Here is a 6,086-nt window from a genome sequence, read left to right as displayed (position 1 = left end):
CGCTTCTCTGAATGTACCGATAAATAAGCACAGCGACACCACCTTGTTTTCTCGCGATCGCGGAATTTCCCAGACCGCGGCGAGAGTCAAAGTTGGACGGTGTAATAGATGAATTTATTATCTCGCTTCCTCTGGTTGTTTAAAGTTGTCACTTAAATCCACGGCCGAGATATACAAATGTTAAATGCACAGTCACAATCACACGGATAAAAAAGAGACCTCAGACGGTCCACAGGCGAAAAACTAATCTGTGAGTCCTCGACGGAGTAATCCATATAAATTATTGTCCTTCGTGCGACATCTTTTAATAATAATGAGTGGGAAGTAATCCATGGGGAGGCGGGCTAAATTCCTAATCGCGTGGAAGGAAAAAAAAAATGTCCCAATGCTGAATATGAGGCACCAGCGCAATCAAATTTACGACGACACAATTTACCACTCTTGTGTCAGAATCACCCTTGGCAGAAAGCGATGCACTCTTCACAGGCGAATGAGGAAAATTCCCGAGACAAGTGGAGCAATAATAAATTGCTAGAGACACGAGAATCTCATCATGATTCACACCATTCACACTCGACCAGCTCTTCGAGAAAAAGCCGCGCAACGGAAGCGCTGAAGAGGAGTCGTGAACTGGCCAACGGAGCAAGTCGTCGTTACCGGCAAACGGTGAAAGCCGCACTGAATGCGAGTTCCGCATGAAAATAGCTTTTCCACGACAAAACACCGCCACTGGGATTCTCGTACGCTGACGAGAGAAGTGTTGTGTCTCCCCGATTATGGAAAAGCTGGGGAAGTGCGCGCGCAATTCGGAGAGCCGTCGAGAGGACCTCAGTGCGGAAATTGACACAAGACGGGAGAGTTTTCCGCTTCCTCACACCACGCACAGACACACGGCATCACCTGCAGCATTTCACTACAGACGCAAGATAAGTCTGTGCAGATACTATTCAATCGCACTCTTTTGTATTATCCCCGCCACGACACTGCGATTCTGAGGTCTTCTGCAGGAGTGTGTTTGCCTGGTCGCTCACTGATTTCATAATCGTTCATCTCAAATGAGCAATCTCATTGCTAAATGCTGGTCATTATCTTTAAAAACTCATCTGTGTGATCCTCTTTTGCACTGTGTGCGGATTCTTCATTCATTCATCTGATTTTTATCCTTTGCAGAAACGCAGAATTCATCAGAATTTATCTTCCTTGCTCTGCAGATGAATTTATCCCAGTTCTATGAAAGTCATTGCATTGAAATGTTATTGTGATGCAGAATTTCCTTTTGTATATCAGTGGCAAAATATTTACAAAGTAAAGAAAAGTTTAGTAATTTCTTAAGAAAAAAAACCCCTTTCCACTTGATTACCCAACGACTTGCAGCTTTTAATGGCTAAATAGTGTTTCTATCCAATATTTACATATTGCATTAAAATTGGTAAATATTGATCTCTGACCACAAAGCTAGAGAAAGTTTCTTGTTGAGCTTTTCCCTCGAGACAAAATGTAAAGTAGCTCACCCCCCCCCCCCCTTCACATCCACCCCCTCCATCGACTCAAGGAATGTTCATTGAGAAAATATTTGCAAAAGTTTTGCACAGCGCGAAGTTCAACCTTAATTGATTCTGCTGAGAGCGAATTTTCACATTGGCGGGAGGTTATTTAATGTAATTTTATTAAATAAGAAGTCACTTGATTATCCAATTTGATGACATTAAGCGAAAGCTCAATCAATAGATTTTCCCCATTCACTCGCGCGTCATTCGACAGTTTCGAGGGTGAAGTGAAATCCCTTCAGATGAAATGTCTCGACCCTCTTTCTTACCTTCACATCTCAACCACCCCTCGTGATTGTTCCCTTCGCCCAACCCTCGCATCTCCAGGCCGTTTTATTGCGTACTTCATTGTGCGTTTTATTTGATCAATTTTCTCCGGTTCTCAACACAAAGAAAATCTCGAGCATCTTACGAAACTCCCAAACTGCCTGCAATCAGAGGGTCTCAGTGACATTCTTCGCCACCCGCCCCCCCCCCGAAGCGGATGAATAAGTAAATGCTGCAATATTTCCACCCAGTCACTGTGTGACTTCCTTCTCTGCCCGAAAATCTCCACGATTTTCTGCTTAAGCCGGCAAGAACATGAATGAAATCCAGCGCTATTGCATGGGCATTACAATGTGCTGCATCGAGATATTCCTCCGCTTCACTGGACATCGTGTCCCTTTCCACCCTGCACAGGAGGATTCTCGAGATTGCTCAATCTGCCGCCTTGCCAGCCACAATGTGTCGATATTGCCCCAGAATTGTGGGGTGGAGACAATCACCCACGGACAGCGGGATGTGAGTTATGGGCCTCCCGAAAAGCTGTGCAGACAATCATTGAAGAAAGCGCAAAAAGTCCCTCCGAAGAGCATTTCAATTTCCCACCTCTGCCGGGAAAATTGTCCATTGGTTCAATTATTAAAATAAATTGCACCTCTGGAATCCATGTCACGCATTTTTTGCACAACCACTTTTTTTTCCGGCGCAAAAGGCTTTAAGGGGCGATATTCACACCAGCGATCAATTACAGCCCCAGAGGGTTGACATATTGGGTGTGAAAAGTGCGTGTGATGCAATTCGTTTTGATTTGTTAGACGCGAAGGTGCCATTCAAACGGTTCCGCAATGATTTATTTACACCTCCATCCCACTTCCGACCAGCCAGACACCATGGAACCAGAGATTACCTGGGGATAAACTGCGCGGATGCAAATGCTTGGCATGGAATTACTCTATCGGGGCTCCCAATGAGTCTCGAGTGCATTCAAGAGGACAAAATATTCAACGAAAATTGCTAATACAATATTTATCTAATGACAGAAAACCATGTAAACATCGCAGGATTACCAAAAGTTGCTAATGTGATGTTGCATGGCAATTCTGGGAGTCTTGAGTTGCGTCTAACAGAATACATTAAACTTCCTGCTCCATCAAAAGCTTATCTTGAGAATTCGTTTGAGGAAGATTTTATTAAAATAGTTACAAGTTAGACTAACAAAAGGAATAATAAACCGAAATGTTTCATTGTCAAATTCGATATGATTACAGGAATCGCATAAAACTTTATCATAGTAGGTTTATGATTTAATAAATTTGAAGTCTCAAATTGCCAACGTGCATTTTATTGGGAGGCGGGCAAATTTATATCTCAATGAATGGGAAATTTAAAGTCTTCGCTTCATAACTTCCACCTTCACGATAACCTATATAACTTCATATTAAAATGAGACCCAGCAATTCCCTTCTCTTGATTGATTAAAGGACATCCATTGTGACCCCTTGTGACCCCCGCGGAGTGCAACCGAGGGACTCAAAGTGTGGAGAGTCTTGGAAGGAAAGTAGAGCGAAGAAAAGCCTCACATCGATTTGTATGCAAATTTGAGATGTGCCTTCTTTAAAATAAATTGTCTCCCAGCATTTCTTTCACACCGTGCGGATGGTGACATAAAACGTGCCCCACCAAGTGCATAAAAGCAATTTACATTTCACCACTTGGGCGGGAGAGAGAGAATTGTTTGTGTCTTATGGGAACCAATAAACCAATGATGAACTCCATAAGGATTCGGCACTCTGTAGCTCAATTGAAAGGGGTTTGAAGGCGCAATTTGGGGGGCGGTCGAAAAATGCGATGAAAGGATTTTGCTTGAAAATTCTAATGCATTAATTTCCCAACCACTGAGCCTTGTGGCTCCTATCAATTTACACTTGAGGCAAAGTTTCGTCAACATTTGTCTTGTTGAAGGAAGGCTTCTCTTCCCCCAGGAGATTTCTTGAGTGACAAAGTTGGCATTTTAGAGGATATGGATTTGAAGTTAAATTGGGTCCTTCCTGACTTAATGCACCCAATACTCAAACTCAGACCACAACTTCTGGAAGCTCCCTTTCAATCCACTTTCTTGCCTCCGTCTTCTCGTCACGAGGTGAACGGGATTTTCTCCTTTCCACCCCCCCCCCAAAATGTATGTATTGCCCAGGATACGGAGTTTCTGTACACATAGAGGATTGTGTGGCTTCGAGAGACAAGTGAAAAGCCCGCCCGAAAAGTCTCCGTGTGCCATAAATCCCCCAACGAGTGGGGAGTCACCATTGTCCAACTTAATGACTAGCATCTTCAGCCATTCTCTGCCACAGATACAACTCAGTTCCCCATTTCACCAATTACACCTGTCTTCTGACCACTCTATCTTCCTAAGAGAAATTGCACAAGGCGCAGAAATGAGTGGATCTGCTTTTTCTCATGAGTAATTCGCTCGCTTCCTAATGATCTTATTTCAAATTGAGAAAAGAGTGATGATGAGGGTGATTTCTTCGCACTATATTACACACTGATATGCCACTAAGAATTTGAAGACCTCCTCCTTCCCATTGCTCACAGCTCTCTCTCGCTATTCGACATCTGAAAAATCCTCCCAAGAATGTCACGAGTAGCGAAATTAATTAATTGAAAAAGTTTCAAAATGCGCGAAGGTGCGGGTAAACTTCCCGCGCACTCGAGACACATCAAAATTCACCCATGCCAGCAAATGTGAAATTGCAAATCTCCATTTTAATATTGCTCCCTTCTCAGTCCCCCATTTCCCACTTTCACGGTCTTGTGGGTTAACACGGGAATCCGTATAGGAATTATCTGTGGGAGAAACACCTGAAATGTCTGCCATTCAGCCGAGAGATCATCTCCAGAAAGAGAGAGAGAGAAAGAGACTGGCTTCGAGGCATGCCAGATGATGGGAACTTCTTTCACGAGACTCACTCACACACTCCCTCTTGGGATTTTCCGTGCGAGGAAAATTGGAATTGACTTTAGTGGCATAATTTGGAATGTTTTTGTGCATCTGTCACAGTCAATTCCACACCAAATGGATACAATATTTCTCCAGTGTGTGGCTCTCAAGAACCCAAGGTAACATGTGCGTGGCTCGAATTGATGACTGCAATATCTGCTTTCGGCATTTGCCCGCAAAGCTCTGGGCTTTGGATAAAAATTGCTCAGTGACTGCGAGAGTCTGTATGAGTGTCAATTTGTGGCATCATTAATATTGTTTACGGTTTTCTCGTTTTGGTGCCAAATGCAACCCCACCACGCAGATCATCTGAACAATATAGCACACACCCGAGAGCCACCCCTATCATTCGTATAATGGCAATTCACCGAATCCGAATTGCGCTTTAAGAGACACCACACTTTGTCTTCCTCTGCAAGCTGAGAAGGTGGAAAAAAACAGCGAAAAATTCCATTCGTTGTGGAACATTTCATGATATTCTGAGAAATTTTCAACACAAAAAAAACCTCAGCAAGTCCACCATAATTGCGGTAATTTGCACGTCGCAGGAAGTCACTTGCGAAAGAAATCAATCATTTAACGCGGGGTGAATTTCTCGATCAATTCGCTGGGAATTTATGGGCAAAATTGAAGATGTCTCCAGTGAATTTAATTAGAGGGTGAGTGCATGAAGAACCCCAATTGACGTAGTATGATTTAGTGCGCCTGGGCGAATAAACGCACACACACACACACTCTTCCGAGATCATAACTCATAAATATGATATTTGGCGAGTGCGTTTCACGGGTTAATTAATCATCCCTGGGGAAGCTGAAGAAGCTCGCAACATGCGAAAAGATGCTGTACATCTTGGGCTATGTGGGAGTTAATCAAATTATCGATTTTCCTCTTGGCAATGTAAGAAACACTCTCACATGACTCGATATGACGACATATGGGACTCAACATTATCCCAGGGTCTTGCTCTTGAGACTCCGTAGCGATTCTCTGTTTGGAATTTCAATCGCTCTGTGTGAGATACCCAGTTGGCTATTCCAACGAAAGCGCTCCCACGAATTATGTTTATTGCAAACTGTATCCATGTCAGGGGGGGGGGGGAATTTTATATATTTCTATCATCCACAAAGTGGGGTTGGGGGCTGGGGGAATTGTCCAAGGAAGTGAGCAAGAAGTTGTGGTGAAAAAGGCTGAAACACTGCAGACATGGAATAAAATGCTGTGTAGAATGTTGAGGGCGGAAGTGTGAGTTGCAACGGCGCTGGTGTTTATATAA

This window comes from Phlebotomus argentipes, unplaced genomic scaffold, assembly GCF_947086385.1.
Source record: "Phlebotomus argentipes unplaced genomic scaffold, Phlebotomus argentipes genome assembly contig_5, whole genome shotgun sequence".
In the NCBI taxonomy this organism is placed as follows: Eukaryota; Metazoa; Arthropoda; class Insecta; order Diptera; family Psychodidae; genus Phlebotomus; species Phlebotomus argentipes.
The sequence above is the reverse complement of the archived record's forward strand: the minus strand, read 5'-3'. Positions refer to the sequence as shown.